The following is a 21658-nucleotide window of genomic DNA, read 5'->3' on the forward strand; positions in this document are numbered from 1 at the left end:
GCCGCGGGTTGTCAAATGGTCGCTGGGGGGATCGCCCAATGGGGTACCCCTAATATTGTAGAGGAAGAACAGGGGGTCGCTAGTCCCAATGTTACCGTGGTAGAGGTCGCCCCAACAGCAGCTACTGATAATGTAGGGGCCATGACGCGGGAACAAGTGGCGGAGGCATGGAGGAAATCCATGAGGGAAACACAGGGAGACGAGGAGGCAGCCACTTGGAAGGACGCTCGAAAGAACCGAAGACGGCCGGTGAAGCGTTGGTGGGTCCCGGACGAGGGTCCCCCAACAGAGACAAAATCAGAACGAAGCAGCCCCCAAAAGCCGTCGATGGAGGGGCTCCGAAGGTCCAAGTCGGAGGAAGTGGTTGTTGTAGATGGGTGCTCCCCGGGGTCAGGGAGGGCGACGGACAAGAGTGCGGTTCCCACCAGTGCGGAGGATTGGCCATCATTGACCAAGGATGATTCCCCCATCCCGGCTGCACAAAAAGAGGTAGCAACTGCCTGGACCGCCGCAAGGAGTCAGTCAGCTGTTCCAGGAGGCAAAAAGAAGACCCCCCAATACTATAAAGACCTCCTGGAAAACAACTTCAGAGAATATGCAGCTGGCAGCGTTATGAAGGTGGTTCCGGGCGTTCAAGAGGCCATCCAGGAGCGGTCGATTGCCTTCCTCACCTTCGACGAGAAGGGGAAGGGACTCACAAGGATCCCGCAGGAAAAAATGGCCGAGATTTTAGGAGAGCTGCGAATTCCGGCCCAGTATATGGTGCGGCGTTTTTTTGCCATGTGGGATGTCCTTTTGCCAACGAGGGAAGATGCGGAAAGGTTGTCAAAAGGAGATCTCACCTGGAAAGGGTTTCGACTGCGGCCGGAATACAAGTCGAAAAGAAGAGCAGCAGTTACCATCAAGGGGGTGCCCAGCTTCATCTCGGAGGACCAGCTGGGCGCCACGATGTCTCAATTTGGCGAAGTAGAATGCGTGCAGCCGGTGATTGGCCCCCGAGGAATAAGGATGGGGGAAATCAAGATGGAGATGAGGGTCAGCAGAAAGGAAGTGGAGAAGATCCCCTCCCAACTATCGTGTGAAGGATGGACCATGTTGGTGCTGGTAGAAGGGAGGAGACCGCACTGCTGGTCCTGCCAGAAACCGGGCCATGTGTCCCGCTTCTGTCCCAAAAGGATGGAAGAGGAAAAGAAAAAGGACGGACAGGAGCCGGTCAGGGAAAAGGCGGTAGACAAGGATCGGGCCGACACCTGGAGTAAGGTTGTGTCCAGGAGGACCAAAAAAATAGCAGAGGTGTCCGCTCCCACAACAACACCCAGAGGAGCGGCGGTGTCGGCCAAGCGTAAGCTCAGGGTCAGCTCCTCCGAATCAGAAGGAGAGGAAGGAGGAGACACGAAGAAAGACGCTAAAAGAGAAAAAACAGCAGAAGAAGACCCTGAGCATCCGCCAACAGTCCCCGAAGAGGATGTCCAGGCCACCCCTCCCCTATTCAATACGCCTCCAGAAGAAAAGGAGCCGGGCGAAGCTCCGGAAATACCCATGGAGGCTGAGGAGCCAACAGTAAAGCAAGGAAAAGAGAAGCCAGTAGCCCCCAGAGAAGTGAAGACCAGAAAACTTCCTTTCTGGCCGGGGGAGAAGATTTGCGTAGTAGGAACCGAGGAAACGGTCAGCGACCTCAATGGGAGGCAAAAAAAACATCTGAAGTCCCTCGAAAACCTCTCAAAGGTGGACGGGAAGGAGGTCGCTGACCCCAGGAACTTTGCAGATGCTCCTCAGCTGATTACGTTCGTCCGGCCAAATAGGGGAGGGCGAGCGAAAGCCCTATGGAGGATGCTGGAGGAGAGCAAAACGGCCTTCAAGGGTTTAAAGATTTTTGACGGGGAGCACCCATCACTAGGGCAGATAGCCAAAAAGTGCGAAGGGCGGGTCCCCATTTATGTTCACCCCTCCCTGTATAGGGCTTTAAAGATTACGTTTCCTCTGGACGTTGGGGGCCTGGCCAGAAACGGACGGCTTACGTCCGACCTGCTCTCGGGCAGTCTTGGCCAGGCTTTTGACGTCCTATCCCCCGAGGACTTCAGACCCCTAGTCGACGAATTCTACTAGGTAAGGAAGCATGGCCACGGGCTTGAACCTGGCTAGTTTAAATGCGAGGGGCATGAGATCTCGAAGCAAGGCTGCTCGCGTGCTGAGGGATCTCGTGGCCCTTGAGGTAGATATAGCTGCGTTACAGGAGACCCACTTTGTTGGGCCCGGGGATTGCAGTGTGCTGGTCAACGACTTTGACGTTTACTCAGCATACGGCAATCTCCGTAGCAGTGGGGTTTCTGTTCTAGTAAGTCGCACCCTGTCTGCGACGGTTACCGTTATCCACGCCGACGCTCATGGGAGGCTGGTCGTGGTCGATGTTGCCGTTAAAAGCGGCGTGTTCCGGATAGTGGCAGTTTATGCGCCTAACATCCCCAGCGAGAGGGTTTCCTTTTTTCGGCGGGTGGAGGTGTTTCTCTCTTCGGGTCCGGAGCGGGTAGTCTTAATGGGGGACTGGAATGCCGTCCTGGACCCCAGCATAGATAAGGTCGGGGGGGTTAGAGGGTCGGGTTGGTGTGAAAGCAGCCTGTCTGACCTGATGGCCTCGTGCGATCTGGTCGATAGGTTCCGTCTGGATCACCCCGGGAGGGAGATGTGGACGTGGCATACTAGTGCGGCCTCCAGTCCAAGTACATACTTGGACAGGATGTTAATTAGAAGGGGCGACGTAGATTTTCTATCTTGTCCCACGTTCCACTGGCTAGGTCATTCGGACCACAAACTCGTGTTGGCCCGTTTGAAGTTAGGTAATAGGCCTAGGTTGGCTGGCTACTGGAAGTTGAACGCCTCCTTGTTGGAGTCGGAAGACTTCCGGGAGCGGCTGACAACACTAATCCAGAGGGAGTTAGTGGGGGCGGTTACCGGGAGTAGCTGGTGGGTTAAGCTTAAGGTCACCATTAGGCGCTTTTGTGTCCACTATAGCCAAAGCCTCGCGTTAGTTAGGGCTCGGACCAAAAGGCACTTAGACGATAGACTGACCCGGGCGGTGGCAGGGGGGGATTCCCTAGAACTAGCTCTAGTAAAGGAGGACCTGAATCGCTTGGCTAGCGAGCGATACACAGGTCAGGTAGTTAGAGCTAGGTTAAAAAGAGTCTCCAACGAAGCCGCGAACGTTGACGCTGTTGAGCGTGGGGCTGCTTTAAGACGTGGCTCGGATGGGTACATTCGGGAGGTGAAAGACCTGGAAGGGCGCTCTCTCGTGTCGGCGCGGGAGATCTGCAACGGGTTTCGACAACATCTGGAGGAGCGATTCACCCAACTACCCAGACTCCGCGGCCAGGAGTTTGGCGGCTATTTGGCTGGCTCGCCCCGCCTTACTGCGGACCGAGCGGCTAGCTGCGAGGGGATGGTTACGGAGCGTGAGGTCATTACTGCGTTGAAGCAGGTAGGCCTCAACAAATCTCCGGGACTTGATGGTTTGCCCTATGAATTGTTCTTGAGGCTGTCGCCCATGTTTGTGCCCCTTCTGACGGGCGTGTTTAACCACTGGTTTGTCACGGGCTCGATCCCGAGACAGGTAACCAAAGGAGTGGTCACGCTTCTGAAGAAGGGGAACCAACCTGGAGGGGGGAATCTAGACGATTACAGGCCGATCACTCTGCTTAACGCAGACGTGAAGATTTTGGCTCGCGTTCTCGCAAACCGGATGCAGGTTGTTATCGGTGACTTGATCGAACCGGATCAGAATTACGCTGTGAAGGGTCGATCAATTCAGAACAACTTGCACCTGGTGCGCTTGATCTTAGAGGGTTTAGAAGACGACACGGAAGCCGCGCTGATCAATTTGGATCAGTCCAAGGCGTTCGATAGGGTGGACCATGGGTTCCTGAGGTCTGTTGTGGAAACCGCCGGCTTTGGTCCGGACTTCCGCAAGTGGGTCTCTGCTCTGTATCGTGATCCCGCGGTAGTGGTGCAAGTCAACGGTAGGTTGTCGGAGTCCTTTGGGGTCTCTCGGTCGGTGCGGCAGGGCTGTCCGCTGTCGCCTCTGCTCTATGTCCTGGCGTTGGAGCCCTTCCTTCGCAAATTAAGGGACGAGGCGGCGAGACCAGTCCTACGCGGCATTGCTCTACCTGGCGGCCGATTTGCCAGGGTGTCCGCGTACGCTGATGACGTCACCGTTTTCGCAGCTTGTCGTAACGACATCGAAGCGGTGATAGAGGCGATCGCTGAGTACGAAGTTGTTACAGGGGCCGTGATCAATCGCAGCAAGTCCGTCGGCCTGCGGTTGAGCGCCTGGACCGGGGTAAACTCGCTTCCAGGTGCGTTCGGCTGGACTGATGGCCCGGTTAAGATCCTCGGCGTGTGGTTCGGGCCGGATCTCCAGTTGGACAAGAATTGGTCGGAGGTACAGACGAAGGTCGAATCGTCGGTCGTGTCTTGGATTCGAAGGAGGTTGTCCTTGAAGGGTCGTGCGGAGGCATGCGCCACTTACGTGTTTCCGCTGATCCTTTACCGTTTATCTGTTCTTCCCCTGCCTGCGGACCGCTGTAAGGCTTTAGAGCGACTCCTTTTCCGACTGCTCTGGAAGGGAGGAAAGCCGTATGTCCGTAGACAGGTCTGTACGCAGAAACTTGGCGAGGGAGGCTTGGGAATGCCGGACTTGAAAAGTCACAAGCATGCTGAAAGACTGGCGTTCCTGAGTCGTACACTGTTAGAGGAGACGCACTGGGTACCGGCGGTGGAACAGGCTTTTCCGCAGCTCGTATCCGCCCCTGCCGCTGAAGGTCGCAGAAGACCAGCAGGGGATTCGCGTTTCTTCACCGAGTGCCGGGCTGCCCTTAGGGCGTTGCCGGGGTCCAGTGACCTTGCGCGGTCTAGGAGGAGGCTGTATCGGGATCTAGTGGTGGGGACCGCTAACGATCCGCTGGTGGAGCGGCTACATCTGTCGGGGGAGGAGGTTCTCTCGCTGTGGAGTTGGGCGCCTGCCAGCAGTCATTTAAATAATTCAGAATTTTCAGTAACGTGGAGACTGGTCCGGGACGCGTTGCCACTTTTCGACCGACTTGCCAGAGATTGCCGGGATAGAGAATTTTATTATCCCCCGTGCCCCCGCTGCAATGACGAGGAGGAGGACGAGACGAGGGAACACGCGTTCTTTCTTTGCAGCGGGGTGCGGAGTCTCTGGAGGTATGTCGAAGAGGTAACGGCTCGCATCGACCCCGAGCGGTCGGTGCCACTTGATTTAGCGTATGTGGTCGATAATGTGGACCCGCCGTTTTCTAGGGAGAAACGGTTGGTGTTTCTAGCGATACTAGCCGTAGCTAGGTTAGTGACGTGGGTTTCACGTCTAGACATCGTCTATGAGGGGCAGTCAGTTTCCGATCGGGATCTGGTCGTTCGTTTTAAGCACCAACTTAAAACGAAAATCAGATGCGATTGGGAAAGGTTGCCCCGCATCGACTTTGATAGAAGATGGGTGCACAACACTAGTTTGTGCATCCGACGAGGAGCCAGTTTCGAGTTCGTGCTTCCCCCTGGTTAGAATTGGTCCTAGGGTGCTGGGGTTGGTGTTTTCTATACTCGGAACCCACCCCAATGTATTTGTTAAACAAGAGTTTACTCTTGTCCATGGGTAGAAGCTAGGGTTAGTTAGGAAATGGTAACCACTTCGAGTGGAAGATGAGTATCTTTATTAGGGCCTAGACTAGGGATGTATGTGTGTCGATCCGGTCCCTGATTTATTTTTATTCGGCACTAAGAGAGCTTCCAAAGATGCCCACTCCCACTTGTTTGTTTTGTCCCTGGCCTTTGTTGCCCCTTATGAATTTTATCTTGGAAGACGCCGTACATTCCCGACGAACCCCCTCCACAAGTTATTTTCACCAGCAGTCTTTGCTGTCCCGTAGATCCTCCATTCCCCACTAGGGAGCGACCTGCTTGCTTTCACCTTTCCCTTCGGGGAGGGGACCGGAAGACAGTAGGCGTTCCACTAACGAGTAGAGAGTAGGATGGGAGGGTCCCTTACTAATCCGCCCCCATAGGCATTTTGTTAAGTTGTTTTCTTTTTCTTTCTTTTTGGGTGTATTTTAGCTTGCCCCCCTCCCCTTCATCTCACCCCCATTTATTTAAAAAAAAAAAAAAAAAAAAAAAAAAAAAAAAAAAAAAAAAAAAAAAAAAAAATACTTTTGTTTGTACATATATTTTTGTTTTGTTTTATGTAAATACACTTTTTTATTATTACAGAATGCATGAAGGTCGCCTGCCATCCCGTTAAGCTGGGGAGAATTAGTTTTGTTTTTTAAATAGGTCCTGGTAAGAATGTAAGGCGAATTGTAGAATGATAGTTCTCTAGTGTAGTCTTTTAATAAAGAACTTGTCTTTCAGTACAAGTCTAGCGTTAGCTCTAGTAAAGACCCGATTTCTTTTTTCCCCCACACCCCCCTACTTGGCCCTGGTGCCTAAGTTGTTACGGACCCCAAATAAGGCCTTGGCAGTAGATAATGCCAAGGTCGGGGCCGTAACGACTAAATAAATTCTCGGCCTCTTCTGGCTAAGATCAAAGTGTAGTATCTGTTCTTATCAGCTTAATATCTGATAGGTCCCTCGCATGGAGGGATCACGATATTAAACTGATTTTTGGAACTCGGTCAAGGGTTAGGAGCTTGCTCCCCCTTCTCCACGGGTTGGCCTGGTATTGCACTGCCTCCAGGAGTTAACAGCCCCGATTCTGACCCCAGCTCGCTCGGGAAAGAGTCAGAAAACGCAATCCCAAAAACAGACTGACTACTACTTTGATCTTACTACTAAACTAAACGACTTTGTTGGTCCTTACTTCCCTTTACTTAGTTGTTGCTGGCTTTGCTTTCGTTCGCTTTCGGTTCGGTCCGCTCGGCTGGATGGACCGTTCGTTGGTCTCATTAGCTGGATGACGGAGGCGGGCGGGCGGCCCTCCTTGGCCGCTGCCTGCGATCGACGCTTCCACTAGTAGAGAGGGGCCGGGGGTAGGGGGGTCGTTGTCGCTCTGCCCGCAACCTTTGCCGCCCGGACCGGTCCACTGACGACCCCGGCCCCGGAGGGAGCCCCTTTATCGCTTCTCGGCCTCTTCTGGCTAAGATCAAAGTGTAGTATCTGTTCTTATCAGCTTAATATCTGATAGGTCCCTCGCATGGAGGGATCACGATATTAAACTGATTTTTGGAACTCGGTCAAGGGTTAGGAGCTTGCTCCCCCTTCTCCACGGGTTGGCCTGGTATTGCACTGCCTCCAGGAGTTAACAGCCCCGATTCTGACCCCAGCTCGCTCGGGAAAGAGTCAGAAAACGCAATCCCAAAAACAGACTGACTACTACTTTGATCTTACTACTAAACTAAACGACTTTGTTGGTCCTTACTTCCCTTTACTTAGTTGTTGCTGGCTTTGCTTTCGTTCGCTTTCGGTTCGGTCCGCTCGGCTGGATGGACCGTTCGTTGGTCTCATTAGCTGGATGACGGAGGCGGGCGGGCGGCCCTCCTTGGCCGCTGCCTGCGATCGACGCTTCCACTAGTAGAGAGGGGCCGGGGGTAGGGGGGTCGTTGTCGCTCTGCCCGCAACCTTTGCCGCCCGGACCGGTCCACTGACGACCCCGGCCCCGGAGGGAGCCCCTTTATCGCTTCTCGGCCTCTTCTGGCTAAGATCAAAGTGTAGTATCTGTTCTTATCAGCTTAATATCTGATAGGTCCCTCGCATGGAGGGATCACGATATTAAACTGATTTTTGGAACTCGGTCAAGGGTTAGGAGCTTGCTCCCCCTTCTCCACGGGTTGGCCTGGTATTGCACTGCCTCCAGGAGTTAACAGCCCCGATTCTGACCCCAGCTCGCTCGGGAAAGAGTCAGAAAACGCAATCCCAAAAACAGACTGACTACTACTTTGATCTTACTACTAAACTAAACGACTTTGTTGGTCCTTACTTCCCTTTACTTAGTTGTTGCTGGCTTTGCTTTCGTTCGCTTTCGGTTCGGTCCGCTCGGCTGGATGGACCGTTCGTTGGTCTCATTAGCTGGATGACGGAGGCGGGCGGGCGGCCCTCCTTGGCCGCTGCCTGCGATCGACGCTTCCACTAGTAGAGAGGGGCCGGGGGTAGGGGGGTCGTTGTCGCTCTGCCCGCAACCTTTGCCGCCCGGACCGGTCCACTGACGACCCCGGCCCCGGAGGGAGCCCCTTTATCGCTTCTCGGCCTCTTCTGGCTAAGATCAAAGTGTAGTATCTGTTCTTATCAGCTTAATATCTGATAGGTCCCTCGCATGGAGGGATCACGATATTAAACTGATTTTTGGAACTCGGTCAAGGGTTAGGAGCTTGCTCCCCCTTCTCCACGGGTTGGCCTGGTATTGCACTGCCTCCAGGAGTTAACAGCCCCGATTCTGACCCCAGCTCGCTCGGGAAAGAGTCAGAAAACGCAATCCCAAAAACAGACTGACTACTACTTTGATCTTACTACTAAACTAAACGACTTTGTTGGTCCTTACTTCCCTTTACTTAGTTGTTGCTGGCTTTGCTTTCGTTCGCTTTCGGTTCGGTCCGCTCGGCTGGATGGACCGTTCGTTGGTCTCATTAGCTGGATGACGGAGGCGGGCGGGCGGCCCTCCTTGGCCGCTGCCTGCGATCGACGCTTCCACTAGTAGAGAGGGGCCGGGGGTAGGGGGGTCGTTGTCGCTCTGCCCGCAACCTTTGCCGCCCGGACCGGTCCACTGACGACCCCGGCCCCGGAGGGAGCCCCTTTATCGCTTCTCGGCCTCTTCTGGCTAAGATCAAAGTGTAGTATCTGTTCTTATCAGCTTAATATCTGATAGGTCCCTCGCATGGAGGGATCACGATATTAAACTGATTTTTGGAACTCGGTCAAGGGTTAGGAGCTTGCTCCCCCTTCTCCACGGGTTGGCCTGGTATTGCACTGCCTCCAGGAGTTAACAGCCCCGATTCTGACCCCAGCTCGCTCGGGAAAGAGTCAGAAAACGCAATCCCAAAAACAGACTGACTACTACTTTGATCTTACTACTAAACTAAACGACTTTGTTGGTCCTTACTTCCCTTTACTTAGTTGTTGCTGGCTTTGCTTTCGTTCGCTTTCGGTTCGGTCCGCTCGGCTGGATGGACCGTTCGTTGGTCTCATTAGCTGGATGACGGAGGCGGGCGGGCGGCCCTCCTTGGCCGCTGCCTGCGATCGACGCTTCCACTAGTAGAGAGGGGCCGGGGGTAGGGGGGTCGTTGTCGCTCTGCCCGCAACCTTTGCCGCCCGGACCGGTCCACTGACGACCCCGGCCCCGGAGGGAGCCCCTTTATCGCTTCTCGGCCTCTTCTGGCTAAGATCAAAGTGTAGTATCTGTTCTTATCAGCTTAATATCTGATAGGTCCCTCGCATGGAGGGATCACGATATTAAACTGATTTTTGGAACTCGGTCAAGGGTTAGGAGCTTGCTCCCCCTTCTCCACGGGTTGGCCTGGTATTGCACTGCCTCCAGGAGTTAACAGCCCCGATTCTGACCCCAGCTCGCTCGGGAAAGAGTCAGAAAACGCAATCCCAAAAACAGACTGACTACTACTTTGATCTTACTACTAAACTAAACGACTTTGTTGGTCCTTACTTCCCTTTACTTAGTTGTTGCTGGCTTTGCTTTCGTTCGCTTTCGGTTCGGTCCGCTCGGCTGGATGGACCGTTCGTTGGTCTCATTAGCTGGATGACGGAGGCGGGCGGGCGGCCCTCCTTGGCCGCTGCCTGCGATCGACGCTTCCACTAGTAGAGAGGGGCCGGGGGTAGGGGGGTCGTTGTCGCTCTGCCCGCAACCTTTGCCGCCCGGACCGGTCCACTGACGACCCCGGCCCCGGAGGGAGCCCCTTTATCGCTTCTCGGCCTCTTCTGGCTAAGATCAAAGTGTAGTATCTGTTCTTATCAGCTTAATATCTGATAGGTCCCTCGCATGGAGGGATCACGATATTAAACTGATTTTTGGAACTCGGTCAAGGGTTAGGAGCTTGCTCCCCCTTCTCCACGGGTTGGCCTGGTATTGCACTGCCTCCAGGAGTTAACAGCCCCGATTCTGACCCCAGCTCGCTCGGGAAAGAGTCAGAAAACGCAATCCCAAAAACAGACTGACTACTACTTTGATCTTACTACTAAACTAAACGACTTTGTTGGTCCTTACTTCCCTTTACTTAGTTGTTGCTGGCTTTGCTTTCGTTCGCTTTCGGTTCGGTCCGCTCGGCTGGATGGACCGTTCGTTGGTCTCATTAGCTGGATGACGGAGGCGGGCGGGCGGCCCTCCTTGGCCGCTGCCTGCGATCGACGCTTCCACTAGTAGAGAGGGGCCGGGGGTAGGGGGGTCGTTGTCGCTCTGCCCGCAACCTTTGCCGCCCGGACCGGTCCACTGACGACCCCGGCCCCGGAGGGAGCCCCTTTATCGCTTCTCGGCCTCTTCTGGCTAAGATCAAAGTGTAGTATCTGTTCTTATCAGCTTAATATCTGATAGGTCCCTCGCATGGAGGGATCACGATATTAAACTGATTTTTGGAACTCGGTCAAGGGTTAGGAGCTTGCTCCCCCTTCTCCACGGGTTGGCCTGGTATTGCACTGCCTCCAGGAGTTAACAGCCCCGATTCTGACCCCAGCTCGCTCGGGAAAGAGTCAGAAAACGCAATCCCAAAAACAGACTGACTACTACTTTGATCTTACTACTAAACTAAACGACTTTGTTGGTCCTTACTTCCCTTTACTTAGTTGTTGCTGGCTTTGCTTTCGTTCGCTTTCGGTTCGGTCCGCTCGGCTGGATGGACCGTTCGTTGGTCTCATTAGCTGGATGACGGAGGCGGGCGGGCGGCCCTCCTTGGCCGCTGCCTGCGATCGACGCTTCCACTAGTAGAGAGGGGCCGGGGGTAGGGGGGTCGTTGTCGCTCTGCCCGCAACCTTTGCCGCCCGGACCGGTCCACTGACGACCCCGGCCCCGGAGGGAGCCCCTTTATCGCTTCTCGGCCTCTTCTGGCTAAGATCAAAGTGTAGTATCTGTTCTTATCAGCTTAATATCTGATAGGTCCCTCGCATGGAGGGATCACGATATTAAACTGATTTTTGGAACTCGGTCAAGGGTTAGGAGCTTGCTCCCCCTTCTCCACGGGTTGGCCTGGTATTGCACTGCCTCCAGGAGTTAACAGCCCCGATTCTGACCCCAGCTCGCTCGGGAAAGAGTCAGAAAACGCAATCCCAAAAACAGACTGACTACTACTTTGATCTTACTACTAAACTAAACGACTTTGTTGGTCCTTACTTCCCTTTACTTAGTTGTTGCTGGCTTTGCTTTCGTTCGCTTTCGGTTCGGTCCGCTCGGCTGGATGGACCGTTCGTTGGTCTCATTAGCTGGATGACGGAGGCGGGCGGGCGGCCCTCCTTGGCCGCTGCCTGCGATCGACGCTTCCACTAGTAGAGAGGGGCCGGGGGTAGGGGGGTCGTTGTCGCTCTGCCCGCAACCTTTGCCGCCCGGACCGGTCCACTGACGACCCCGGCCCCGGAGGGAGCCCCTTTATCGCTTCTCGGCCTCTTCTGGCTAAGATCAAAGTGTAGTATCTGTTCTTATCAGCTTAATATCTGATAGGTCCCTCGCATGGAGGGATCACGATATTAAACTGATTTTTGGAACTCGGTCAAGGGTTAGGAGCTTGCTCCCCCTTCTCCACGGGTTGGCCTGGTATTGCACTGCCTCCAGGAGTTAACAGCCCCGATTCTGACCCCAGCTCGCTCGGGAAAGAGTCAGAAAACGCAATCCCAAAAACAGACTGACTACTACTTTGATCTTACTACTAAACTAAACGACTTTGTTGGTCCTTACTTCCCTTTACTTAGTTGTTGCTGGCTTTGCTTTCGTTCGCTTTCGGTTCGGTCCGCTCGGCTGGATGGACCGTTCGTTGGTCTCATTAGCTGGATGACGGAGGCGGGCGGGCGGCCCTCCTTGGCCGCTGCCTGCGATCGACGCTTCCACTAGTAGAGAGGGGCCGGGGGTAGGGGGGTCGTTGTCGCTCTGCCCGCAACCTTTGCCGCCCGGACCGGTCCACTGACGACCCCGGCCCCGGAGGGAGCCCCTTTATCGCTTCTCGGCCTCTTCTGGCTAAGATCAAAGTGTAGTATCTGTTCTTATCAGCTTAATATCTGATAGGTCCCTCGCATGGAGGGATCACGATATTAAACTGATTTTTGGAACTCGGTCAAGGGTTAGGAGCTTGCTCCCCCTTCTCCACGGGTTGGCCTGGTATTGCACTGCCTCCAGGAGTTAACAGCCCCGATTCTGACCCCAGCTCGCTCGGGAAAGAGTCAGAAAACGCAATCCCAAAAACAGACTGACTACTACTTTGATCTTACTACTAAACTAAACGACTTTGTTGGTCCTTACTTCCCTTTACTTAGTTGTTGCTGGCTTTGCTTTCGTTCGCTTTCGGTTCGGTCCGCTCGGCTGGATGGACCGTTCGTTGGTCTCATTAGCTGGATGACGGAGGCGGGCGGGCGGCCCTCCTTGGCCGCTGCCTGCGATCGACGCTTCCACTAGTAGAGAGGGGCCGGGGGTAGGGGGGTCGTTGTCGCTCTGCCCGCAACCTTTGCCGCCCGGACCGGTCCACTGACGACCCCGGCCCCGGAGGGAGCCCCTTTATCGCTTCTCGGCCTCTTCTGGCTAAGATCAAAGTGTAGTATCTGTTCTTATCAGCTTAATATCTGATAGGTCCCTCGCATGGAGGGATCACGATATTAAACTGATTTTTGGAACTCGGTCAAGGGTTAGGAGCTTGCTCCCCCTTCTCCACGGGTTGGCCTGGTATTGCACTGCCTCCAGGAGTTAACAGCCCCGATTCTGACCCCAGCTCGCTCGGGAAAGAGTCAGAAAACGCAATCCCAAAAACAGACTGACTACTACTTTGATCTTACTACTAAACTAAACGACTTTGTTGGTCCTTACTTCCCTTTACTTAGTTGTTGCTGGCTTTGCTTTCGTTCGCTTTCGGTTCGGTCCGCTCGGCTGGATGGACCGTTCGTTGGTCTCATTAGCTGGATGACGGAGGCGGGCGGGCGGCCCTCCTTGGCCGCTGCCTGCGATCGACGCTTCCACTAGTAGAGAGGGGCCGGGGGTAGGGGGGTCGTTGTCGCTCTGCCCGCAACCTTTGCCGCCCGGACCGGTCCACTGACGACCCCGGCCCCGGAGGGAGCCCCTTTATCGCTTCTCGGCCTCTTCTGGCTAAGATCAAAGTGTAGTATCTGTTCTTATCAGCTTAATATCTGATAGGTCCCTCGCATGGAGGGATCACGATATTAAACTGATTTTTGGAACTCGGTCAAGGGTTAGGAGCTTGCTCCCCCTTCTCCACGGGTTGGCCTGGTATTGCACTGCCTCCAGGAGTTAACAGCCCCGATTCTGACCCCAGCTCGCTCGGGAAAGAGTCAGAAAACGCAATCCCAAAAACAGACTGACTACTACTTTGATCTTACTACTAAACTAAACGACTTTGTTGGTCCTTACTTCCCTTTACTTAGTTGTTGCTGGCTTTGCTTTCGTTCGCTTTCGGTTCGGTCCGCTCGGCTGGATGGACCGTTCGTTGGTCTCATTAGCTGGATGACGGAGGCGGGCGGGCGGCCCTCCTTGGCCGCTGCCTGCGATCGACGCTTCCACTAGTAGAGAGGGGCCGGGGGTAGGGGGGTCGTTGTCGCTCTGCCCGCAACCTTTGCCGCCCGGACCGGTCCACTGACGACCCCGGCCCCGGAGGGAGCCCCTTTATCGCTTCTCGGCCTCTTCTGGCTAAGATCAAAGTGTAGTATCTGTTCTTATCAGCTTAATATCTGATAGGTCCCTCGCATGGAGGGATCACGATATTAAACTGATTTTTGGAACTCGGTCAAGGGTTAGGAGCTTGCTCCCCCTTCTCCACGGGTTGGCCTGGTATTGCACTGCCTCCAGGAGTTAACAGCCCCGATTCTGACCCCAGCTCGCTCGGGAAAGAGTCAGAAAACGCAATCCCAAAAACAGACTGACTACTACTTTGATCTTACTACTAAACTAAACGACTTTGTTGGTCCTTACTTCCCTTTACTTAGTTGTTGCTGGCTTTGCTTTCGTTCGCTTTCGGTTCGGTCCGCTCGGCTGGATGGACCGTTCGTTGGTCTCATTAGCTGGATGACGGAGGCGGGCGGGCGGCCCTCCTTGGCCGCTGCCTGCGATCGACGCTTCCACTAGTAGAGAGGGGCCGGGGGTAGGGGGGTCGTTGTCGCTCTGCCCGCAACCTTTGCCGCCCGGACCGGTCCACTGACGACCCCGGCCCCGGAGGGAGCCCCTTTATCGCTTCTCGGCCTCTTCTGGCTAAGATCAAAGTGTAGTATCTGTTCTTATCAGCTTAATATCTGATAGGTCCCTCGCATGGAGGGATCACGATATTAAACTGATTTTTGGAACTCGGTCAAGGGTTAGGAGCTTGCTCCCCCTTCTCCACGGGTTGGCCTGGTATTGCACTGCCTCCAGGAGTTAACAGCCCCGATTCTGACCCCAGCTCGCTCGGGAAAGAGTCAGAAAACGCAATCCCAAAAACAGACTGACTACTACTTTGATCTTACTACTAAACTAAACGACTTTGTTGGTCCTTACTTCCCTTTACTTAGTTGTTGCTGGCTTTGCTTTCGTTCGCTTTCGGTTCGGTCCGCTCGGCTGGATGGACCGTTCGTTGGTCTCATTAGCTGGATGACGGAGGCGGGCGGGCGGCCCTCCTTGGCCGCTGCCTGCGATCGACGCTTCCACTAGTAGAGAGGGGCCGGGGGTAGGGGGGTCGTTGTCGCTCTGCCCGCAACCTTTGCCGCCCGGACCGGTCCACTGACGACCCCGGCCCCGGAGGGAGCCCCTTTATCGCTTCTCGGCCTCTTCTGGCTAAGATCAAAGTGTAGTATCTGTTCTTATCAGCTTAATATCTGATAGGTCCCTCGCATGGAGGGATCACGATATTAAACTGATTTTTGGAACTCGGTCAAGGGTTAGGAGCTTGCTCCCCCTTCTCCACGGGTTGGCCTGGTATTGCACTGCCTCCAGGAGTTAACAGCCCCGATTCTGACCCCAGCTCGCTCGGGAAAGAGTCAGAAAACGCAATCCCAAAAACAGACTGACTACTACTTTGATCTTACTACTAAACTAAACGACTTTGTTGGTCCTTACTTCCCTTTACTTAGTTGTTGCTGGCTTTGCTTTCGTTCGCTTTCGGTTCGGTCCGCTCGGCTGGATGGACCGTTCGTTGGTCTCATTAGCTGGATGACGGAGGCGGGCGGGCGGCCCTCCTTGGCCGCTGCCTGCGATCGACGCTTCCACTAGTAGAGAGGGGCCGGGGGTAGGGGGGTCGTTGTCGCTCTGCCCGCAACCTTTGCCGCCCGGACCGGTCCACTGACGACCCCGGCCCCGGAGGGAGCCCCTTTATCGCTTCTCGGCCTCTTCTGGCTAAGATCAAAGTGTAGTATCTGTTCTTATCAGCTTAATATCTGATAGGTCCCTCGCATGGAGGGATCACGATATTAAACTGATTTTTGGAACTCGGTCAAGGGTTAGGAGCTTGCTCCCCCTTCTCCACGGGTTGGCCTGGTATTGCACTGCCTCCAGGAGTTAACAGCCCCGATTCTGACCCCAGCTCGCTCGGGAAAGAGTCAGAAAACGCAATCCCAAAAACAGACTGACTACTACTTTGATCTTACTACTAAACTAAACGACTTTGTTGGTCCTTACTTCCCTTTACTTAGTTGTTGCTGGCTTTGCTTTCGTTCGCTTTCGGTTCGGTCCGCTCGGCTGGATGGACCGTTCGTTGGTCTCATTAGCTGGATGACGGAGGCGGGCGGGCGGCCCTCCTTGGCCGCTGCCTGCGATCGACGCTTCCACTAGTAGAGAGGGGCCGGGGGTAGGGGGGTCGTTGTCGCTCTGCCCGCAACCTTTGCCGCCCGGACCGGTCCACTGACGACCCCGGCCCCGGAGGGAGCCCCTTTATCGCTTCTCGGCCTCTTCTGGCTAAGATCAAAGTGTAGTATCTGTTCTTATCAGCTTAATATCTGATAGGTCCCTCGCATGGAGGGATCACGATATTAAACTGATTTTTGGAACTCGGTCAAGGGTTAGGAGCTTGCTCCCCCTTCTCCACGGGTTGGCCTGGTATTGCACTGCCTCCAGGAGTTAACAGCCCCGATTCTGACCCCAGCTCGCTCGGGAAAGAGTCAGAAAACGCAATCCCAAAAACAGACTGACTACTACTTTGATCTTACTACTAAACTAAACGACTTTGTTGGTCCTTACTTCCCTTTACTTAGTTGTTGCTGGCTTTGCTTTCGTTCGCTTTCGGTTCGGTCCGCTCGGCTGGATGGACCGTTCGTTGGTCTCATTAGCTGGATGACGGAGGCGGGCGGGCGGCCCTCCTTGGCCGCTGCCTGCGATCGACGCTTCCACTAGTAGAGAGGGGCCGGGGGTAGGGGGGTCGTTGTCGCTCTGCCCGCAACCTTTGCCGCCCGGACCGGTCCACTGACGACCCCGGCCCCGGAGGGAGCCCCTTTATCGCTTCTCGGCCTCTTCTGGCTAAGATCAAAGTGTAGTATCTGTTCTTATCAGCTTAATATCTGATAGGTCCCTCGCATGGAGGGATCACGATATTAAACTGATTTTTGGAACTCGGTCAAGGGTTAGGAGCTTGCTCCCCCTTCTCCACGGGTTGGCCTGGTATTGCACTGCCTCCAGGAGTTAACAGCCCCGATTCTGACCCCAGCTCGCTCGGGAAAGAGTCAGAAAACGCAATCCCAAAAACAGACTGACTACTACTTTGATCTTACTACTAAACTAAACGACTTTGTTGGTCCTTACTTCCCTTTACTTAGTTGTTGCTGGCTTTGCTTTCGTTCGCTTTCGGTTCGGTCCGCTCGGCTGGATGGACCGTTCGTTGGTCTCATTAGCTGGATGACGGAGGCGGGCGGGCGGCCCTCCTTGGCCGCTGCCTGCGATCGACGCTTCCACTAGTAGAGAGGGGCCGGGGGTAGGGGGGTCGTTGTCGCTCTGCCCGCAACCTTTGCCGCCCGGACCGGTCCACTGACGACCCCGGCCCCGGAGGGAGCCCCTTTATCGCTTCTCGGCCTCTTCTGGCTAAGATCAAAGTGTAGTATCTGTTCTTATCAGCTTAATATCTGATAGGTCCCTCGCATGGAGGGATCACGATATTAAACTGATTTTTGGAACTCGGTCAAGGGTTAGGAGCTTGCTCCCCCTTCTCCACGGGTTGGCCTGGTATTGCACTGCCTCCAGGAGTTAACAGCCCCGATTCTGACCCCAGCTCGCTCGGGAAAGAGTCAGAAAACGCAATCCCAAAAACAGACTGACTACTACTTTGATCTTACTACTAAACTAAACGACTTTGTTGGTCCTTACTTCCCTTTACTTAGTTGTTGCTGGCTTTGCTTTCGTTCGCTTTCGGTTCGGTCCGCTCGGCTGGATGGACCGTTCGTTGGTCTCATTAGCTGGATGACGGAGGCGGGCGGGCGGCCCTCCTTGGCCGCTGCCTGCGATCGACGCTTCCACTAGTAGAGAGGGGCCGGGGGTAGGGGGGTCGTTGTCGCTCTGCCCGCAACCTTTGCCGCCCGGACCGGTCCACTGACGACCCCGGCCCCGGAGGGAGCCCCTTTATCGCTTCTCGGCCTCTTCTGGCTAAGATCAAAGTGTAGTATCTGTTCTTATCAGCTTAATATCTGATAGGTCCCTCGCATGGAGGGATCACGATATTAAACTGATTTTTGGAACTCGGTCAAGGGTTAGGAGCTTGCTCCCCCTTCTCCACGGGTTGGCCTGGTATTGCACTGCCTCCAGGAGTTAACAGCCCCGATTCTGACCCCAGCTCGCTCGGGAAAGAGTCAGAAAACGCAATCCCAAAAACAGACTGACTACTACTTTGATCTTACTACTAAACTAAACGACTTTGTTGGTCCTTACTTCCCTTTACTTAGTTGTTGCTGGCTTTGCTTTCGTTCGCTTTCGGTTCGGTCCGCTCGGCTGGATGGACCGTTCGTTGGTCTCATTAGCTGGATGACGGAGGCGGGCGGGCGGCCCTCCTTGGCCGCTGCCTGCGATCGACGCTTCCACTAGTAGAGAGGGGCCGGGGGTAGGGGGGTCGTTGTCGCTCTGCCCGCAACCTTTGCCGCCCGGACCGGTCCACTGACGACCCCGGCCCCGGAGGGAGCCCCTTTATCGCTTCTCGGCCTCTTCTGGCTAAGATCAAAGTGTAGTATCTGTTCTTATCAGCTTAATATCTGATAGGTCCCTCGCATGGAGGGATCACGATATTAAACTGATTTTTGGAACTCGGTCAAGGGTTAGGAGCTTGCTCCCCCTTCTCCACGGGTTGGCCTGGTATTGCACTGCCTCCAGGAGTTAACAGCCCCGATTCTGACCCCAGCTCGCTCGGGAAAGAGTCAGAAAACGCAATCCCAAAAACAGACTGACTACTACTTTGATCTTACTACTAAACTAAACGACTTTGTTGGTCCTTACTTCCCTTTACTTAGTTGTTGCTGGCTTTGCTTTCGTTCGCTTTCGGTTCGGTCCGCTCGGCTGGATGGACCGTTCGTTGGTCTCATTAGCTGGATGACGGAGGCGGGCGGGCGGCCCTCCTTGGCCGCTGCCTGCGATCGACGCTTCCACTAGTAGAGAGGGGCCGGGGGTAGGGGGGTCGTTGTCGCTCTGCCCGCAACCTTTGCCGCCCGGACCGGTCCACTGACGACCCCGGCCCCGGAGGGAGCCCCTTTATCGCTTCTCGGCCTCTTCTGGCTAAGATCAAAGTGTAGTATCTGTTCTTATCAGCTTAATATCTGATAGGTCCCTCGCATGGAGGGATCACGATATTAAACTGATTTTTGGAACTCGGTCAAGGGTTAGGAGCTTGCTCCCCCTTCTCCACGGGTTGGCCTGGTATTGCACTGCCTCCAGGAGTTAACAGCCCCGATTCTGACCCCAGCTCGCTCGGGAAAGAGTCAGAAAACGCAATCCCAAAAACAGACTGACTACTACTTTGATCTTACTACTAAACTAAACGACTTTGTTGGTCCTTACTTCCCTTTACTTAGTTGTTGCTGGCTTTGCTTTCGTTCGCTTTCGGTTCGGTCCGCTCGGCTGGATGGACCGTTCGTTGGTCTCATTAGCTGGATGACGGAGGCGGGCGGGCGGCCCTCCTTGGCCGCTGCCTGCGATCGACGCTTCCACTAGTAGAGAGGGGCCGGGGGTAGGGGGGTCGTTGTCGCTCTGCCCGCAACCTTTGCCGCCCGGACCGGTCCACTGACGACCCCGGCCCCGGAGGGAGCCCCTTTATCGCTTCTCGGCCTCTTCTGGCTAAGATCAAAGTGTAGTATCTGTTCTTATCAGCTTAATATCTGATAGGTCCCTCGCATGGAGGGATCACGATATTAAACTGATTTTTGGAACTCGGTCAAGGGTTAGGAGCTTGCTCCCCCTTCTCCACGGGTTGGCCTGGTATTGCACTGCCTCCAGGAGTTAACAGCCCCGATTCTGACCCCAGCTCGCTCGGGAAAGAGTCAGAAAACGCAATCCCAAAAACAGACTGACTACTACTTTGATCTTACTACTAAACTAAACGACTTTGTTGGTCCTTACTTCCCTTTACTTAGTTGTTGCTGGCTTTGCTTTCGTTCGCTTTCGGTTCGGTCCGCTCGGCTGGATGGACCGTTCGTTGGTCTCATTAGCTGGATGACGGAGGCGGGCGGGCGGCCCTCCTTGGCCGCTGCCTGCGATCGACGCTTCCACTAGTAGAGAGGGGCCGGGGGTAGGGGGGTCGTTGTCGCTCTGCCCGCAACCTTTGCCGCCCGGACCGGTCCACTGACGACCCCGGCCCCGGAGGGAGCCCCTTTATCGCTTCTCGGCCTCTTCTGGCTAAGATCAAAGTGTAGTATCTGTTCTTATCAGCTTAATATCTGATAGGTCCCTCGCATGGAGGGATCACGATATTAAACTGATTTTTGGAACTCGGTCAAGGGTTAGGAGCTTGCTCCCCCTTCTCCACGGGTTGGCCTGGTATTGCACTGCCTCCAGGAGTTAACAGCCCCGATTCTGACCCCAGCTCGCTCGGGAAAGAGTCAGAAAACGCAATCCCAAAAACAGACTGACTACTACTTTGATCTTACTACTAAACTAAACGACTTTGTTGGTCCTTACTTCCCTTTACTTAGTTGTTGCTGGCTTTGCTTTCGTTCGCTTTCGGTTCGGTCCGCTCGGCTGGATGGACCGTTCGTTGGTCTCATTAGCTGGATGACGGAGGCGGGCGGGCGGCCCTCCTTGGCCGCTGCCTGCGATCGACGCTTCCACTAGTAGAGAGGGGCCGGGGGTAGGGGGGTCGTTGTCGCTCTGCCCGCAACCTTTGCCGCCCGGACCGGTCCACTGACGACCCCGGCCCCGGAGGGAGCCCCTTTATCGCTTCTCGGCCTCTTCTGGCTAAGATCAAAGTGTAGTATCTGTTCTTATCAGCTTAATATCTGATAGGTCCCTCGCATGGAGGGATCACGATATTAAACTGATTTTTGGAACTCGGTCAAGGGTTAGGAGCTTGCTCCCCCTTCTCCACGGGTTGGCCTGGTATTGCACTGCCTCCAGGAGTTAACAGCCCCGATTCTGACCCCAGCTCGCTCGGGAAAGAGTCAGAAAACGCAATCCCAAAAACAGACTGACTACTACTTTGATCTTACTACTAAACTAAACGACTTTGTTGGTCCTTACTTCCCTTTACTTAGTTGTTGCTGGCTTTGCTTTCGTTCGCTTTCGGTTCGGTCCGCTCGGCTGGATGGACCGTTCGTTGGTCTCATTAGCTGGATGACGGAGGCGGGCGGGCGGCCCTCCTTGGCCGCTGCCTGCGATCGACGCTTCCACTAGTAGAGAGGGGCCGGGGGTAGGGGGGTCGTTGTCGCTCTGCCCGCAACCTTTGCCGCCCGGACCGGTCCACTGACGACCCCGGCCCCGGAGGGAGCCCCTTTATCGCTTCTCGGCCTCTTCTGGCTAAGATCAAAGTGTAGTATCTGTTCTCAGTGCGAAACTTTTGCTCTTCCGATTGTCCAAGAAGGGATCTGCCACCGGGCTTTTTAGCCAGGTTAAGGCATCTTTTTTACGTCTGCAAGGACCAGACCCCCTCCTTTGGGGAGTCAGGACCTTCAGCATAGTCTAAGGTTTTAGTCTTAAGTTTTAGTATTAAGTAGTTTTAAGGTTTTCTTCTTTTCTCCCTCTCTCTGGGAGGAATGTCTACTTCTCCCTCTTAATTAACTAGCGGCACTCTGACCCGCTAGTCTTTTGTCTTTCTTCGCTGCTCTCCCGTTGGATCGAGCAGACCGGGTCTCTTTGTCGCTTCCTGTTGGGGTTGTTTGTGGGAAGGGTTTTGGGGTTAATACCTCTTCGTTTTTGCCTTCTCTCTGGGCAAAGATGCCTTTCCCTCTCTCCTCTTAATTGCGACGCGGCACTCTGACCCGCTAGCCACCTCTGCGTCTATCTTCTCTGCTCTCCCCCCGCAAGGGGGGATCGAGCTGACTAACCCGACTCCCCCGCAAGGGGAGGTCAAAACTCTGTCTCTCTTCACCC

The 21658-nt window shown here is 54.6% G+C and overlaps 26 non-coding genes and 1 pseudogene across 26 annotated transcripts; all 27 read left to right on the top strand.

The window, feature by feature from the left end:
- Nucleotides 1–6555: 6555 nt before the first annotated feature.
- On the top strand, nucleotides 6556–6756 carry LOC145275496 (U2 spliceosomal RNA). Its single transcript, XR_013867319.1, has one exon. It is a non-coding gene; the product is annotated as a U2 spliceosomal RNA (small nuclear RNA).
- Nucleotides 6757–7113: 357 nt separating this feature from the next.
- On the top strand, nucleotides 7114–7314 carry LOC145275582 (U2 spliceosomal RNA). The gene has a single exon (XR_013867371.1). It is a non-coding gene; the product is annotated as a U2 spliceosomal RNA (small nuclear RNA).
- Nucleotides 7315–7671: 357 nt separating this feature from the next.
- LOC145275583 (U2 spliceosomal RNA) lies at nucleotides 7672–7872 on the top strand. The gene has a single exon (XR_013867372.1). It is a non-coding gene; the product is annotated as a U2 spliceosomal RNA (small nuclear RNA).
- A 357-nt stretch (nucleotides 7873–8229) lies between these two features.
- On the top strand, nucleotides 8230–8430 carry LOC145275584 (U2 spliceosomal RNA). Its single transcript, XR_013867373.1, has one exon. It is a non-coding gene; the product is annotated as a U2 spliceosomal RNA (small nuclear RNA).
- A 357-nt stretch (nucleotides 8431–8787) lies between these two features.
- On the top strand, nucleotides 8788–8988 carry LOC145275585 (U2 spliceosomal RNA). Its single transcript, XR_013867374.1, has one exon. It is a non-coding gene; the product is annotated as a U2 spliceosomal RNA (small nuclear RNA).
- Nucleotides 8989–9345: 357 nt separating this feature from the next.
- LOC145275586 (U2 spliceosomal RNA) lies at nucleotides 9346–9546 on the top strand. Its single transcript, XR_013867375.1, has one exon. It is a non-coding gene; the product is annotated as a U2 spliceosomal RNA (small nuclear RNA).
- Nucleotides 9547–9903: 357 nt separating this feature from the next.
- Nucleotides 9904–10104, top strand: LOC145275588 (U2 spliceosomal RNA). Its single transcript, XR_013867376.1, has one exon. It is a non-coding gene; the product is annotated as a U2 spliceosomal RNA (small nuclear RNA).
- Nucleotides 10105–10461: 357 nt separating this feature from the next.
- On the top strand, nucleotides 10462–10662 carry LOC145275589 (U2 spliceosomal RNA). The gene has a single exon (XR_013867377.1). It is a non-coding gene; the product is annotated as a U2 spliceosomal RNA (small nuclear RNA).
- A 357-nt stretch (nucleotides 10663–11019) lies between these two features.
- On the top strand, nucleotides 11020–11220 carry LOC145275590 (U2 spliceosomal RNA). The gene has a single exon (XR_013867378.1). It is a non-coding gene; the product is annotated as a U2 spliceosomal RNA (small nuclear RNA).
- A 357-nt stretch (nucleotides 11221–11577) lies between these two features.
- LOC145275592 (U2 spliceosomal RNA) lies at nucleotides 11578–11778 on the top strand. Its single transcript, XR_013867380.1, has one exon. It is a non-coding gene; the product is annotated as a U2 spliceosomal RNA (small nuclear RNA).
- A 357-nt stretch (nucleotides 11779–12135) lies between these two features.
- Nucleotides 12136–12336, top strand: LOC145275593 (U2 spliceosomal RNA). The gene has a single exon (XR_013867381.1). It is a non-coding gene; the product is annotated as a U2 spliceosomal RNA (small nuclear RNA).
- Nucleotides 12337–12693: 357 nt separating this feature from the next.
- LOC145275594 (U2 spliceosomal RNA) lies at nucleotides 12694–12894 on the top strand. The gene has a single exon (XR_013867382.1). It is a non-coding gene; the product is annotated as a U2 spliceosomal RNA (small nuclear RNA).
- A 357-nt stretch (nucleotides 12895–13251) lies between these two features.
- LOC145275595 (U2 spliceosomal RNA) lies at nucleotides 13252–13452 on the top strand. Its single transcript, XR_013867383.1, has one exon. It is a non-coding gene; the product is annotated as a U2 spliceosomal RNA (small nuclear RNA).
- A 357-nt stretch (nucleotides 13453–13809) lies between these two features.
- LOC145275596 (U2 spliceosomal RNA) lies at nucleotides 13810–14010 on the top strand. Its single transcript, XR_013867384.1, has one exon. It is a non-coding gene; the product is annotated as a U2 spliceosomal RNA (small nuclear RNA).
- Nucleotides 14011–14367: 357 nt separating this feature from the next.
- LOC145275597 (U2 spliceosomal RNA) lies at nucleotides 14368–14568 on the top strand. Its single transcript, XR_013867385.1, has one exon. It is a non-coding gene; the product is annotated as a U2 spliceosomal RNA (small nuclear RNA).
- A 357-nt stretch (nucleotides 14569–14925) lies between these two features.
- On the top strand, nucleotides 14926–15126 carry LOC145275599 (U2 spliceosomal RNA). The gene has a single exon (XR_013867386.1). It is a non-coding gene; the product is annotated as a U2 spliceosomal RNA (small nuclear RNA).
- A 357-nt stretch (nucleotides 15127–15483) lies between these two features.
- LOC145275600 (U2 spliceosomal RNA) lies at nucleotides 15484–15684 on the top strand. The gene has a single exon (XR_013867387.1). It is a non-coding gene; the product is annotated as a U2 spliceosomal RNA (small nuclear RNA).
- Nucleotides 15685–16041: 357 nt separating this feature from the next.
- LOC145275601 (U2 spliceosomal RNA) lies at nucleotides 16042–16242 on the top strand. The gene has a single exon (XR_013867388.1). It is a non-coding gene; the product is annotated as a U2 spliceosomal RNA (small nuclear RNA).
- A 357-nt stretch (nucleotides 16243–16599) lies between these two features.
- Nucleotides 16600–16800, top strand: LOC145275602 (U2 spliceosomal RNA). Its single transcript, XR_013867389.1, has one exon. It is a non-coding gene; the product is annotated as a U2 spliceosomal RNA (small nuclear RNA).
- Nucleotides 16801–17157: 357 nt separating this feature from the next.
- Nucleotides 17158–17358, top strand: LOC145275604 (U2 spliceosomal RNA). The gene has a single exon (XR_013867391.1). It is a non-coding gene; the product is annotated as a U2 spliceosomal RNA (small nuclear RNA).
- Nucleotides 17359–17715: 357 nt separating this feature from the next.
- LOC145275605 (U2 spliceosomal RNA) lies at nucleotides 17716–17916 on the top strand. The gene has a single exon (XR_013867392.1). It is a non-coding gene; the product is annotated as a U2 spliceosomal RNA (small nuclear RNA).
- Nucleotides 17917–18273: 357 nt separating this feature from the next.
- LOC145275606 (U2 spliceosomal RNA) lies at nucleotides 18274–18474 on the top strand. Its single transcript, XR_013867393.1, has one exon. It is a non-coding gene; the product is annotated as a U2 spliceosomal RNA (small nuclear RNA).
- A 357-nt stretch (nucleotides 18475–18831) lies between these two features.
- On the top strand, nucleotides 18832–19032 carry LOC145275607 (U2 spliceosomal RNA). The gene has a single exon (XR_013867394.1). It is a non-coding gene; the product is annotated as a U2 spliceosomal RNA (small nuclear RNA).
- Nucleotides 19033–19389: 357 nt separating this feature from the next.
- On the top strand, nucleotides 19390–19590 carry LOC145275608 (U2 spliceosomal RNA). Its single transcript, XR_013867395.1, has one exon. It is a non-coding gene; the product is annotated as a U2 spliceosomal RNA (small nuclear RNA).
- Nucleotides 19591–19947: 357 nt separating this feature from the next.
- On the top strand, nucleotides 19948–20148 carry LOC145275610 (U2 spliceosomal RNA). The gene has a single exon (XR_013867396.1). It is a non-coding gene; the product is annotated as a U2 spliceosomal RNA (small nuclear RNA).
- A 357-nt stretch (nucleotides 20149–20505) lies between these two features.
- Nucleotides 20506–20706, top strand: LOC145275611 (U2 spliceosomal RNA). Its single transcript, XR_013867397.1, has one exon. It is a non-coding gene; the product is annotated as a U2 spliceosomal RNA (small nuclear RNA).
- A 357-nt stretch (nucleotides 20707–21063) lies between these two features.
- On the top strand, nucleotides 21064–21217 carry LOC145275558 (U2 spliceosomal RNA; annotated as a pseudogene).
- The last annotated feature ends 441 nt before the right edge of the window (nucleotides 21218–21658 follow it).

This window comes from Euprymna scolopes, unplaced genomic scaffold, assembly GCF_053919585.1.
Source record: "Euprymna scolopes isolate OS-2025 unplaced genomic scaffold, ASM5391958v1 sca7, whole genome shotgun sequence".
NCBI classification, from domain to species: Eukaryota; Metazoa; Mollusca; class Cephalopoda; order Sepiida; family Sepiolidae; genus Euprymna; species Euprymna scolopes.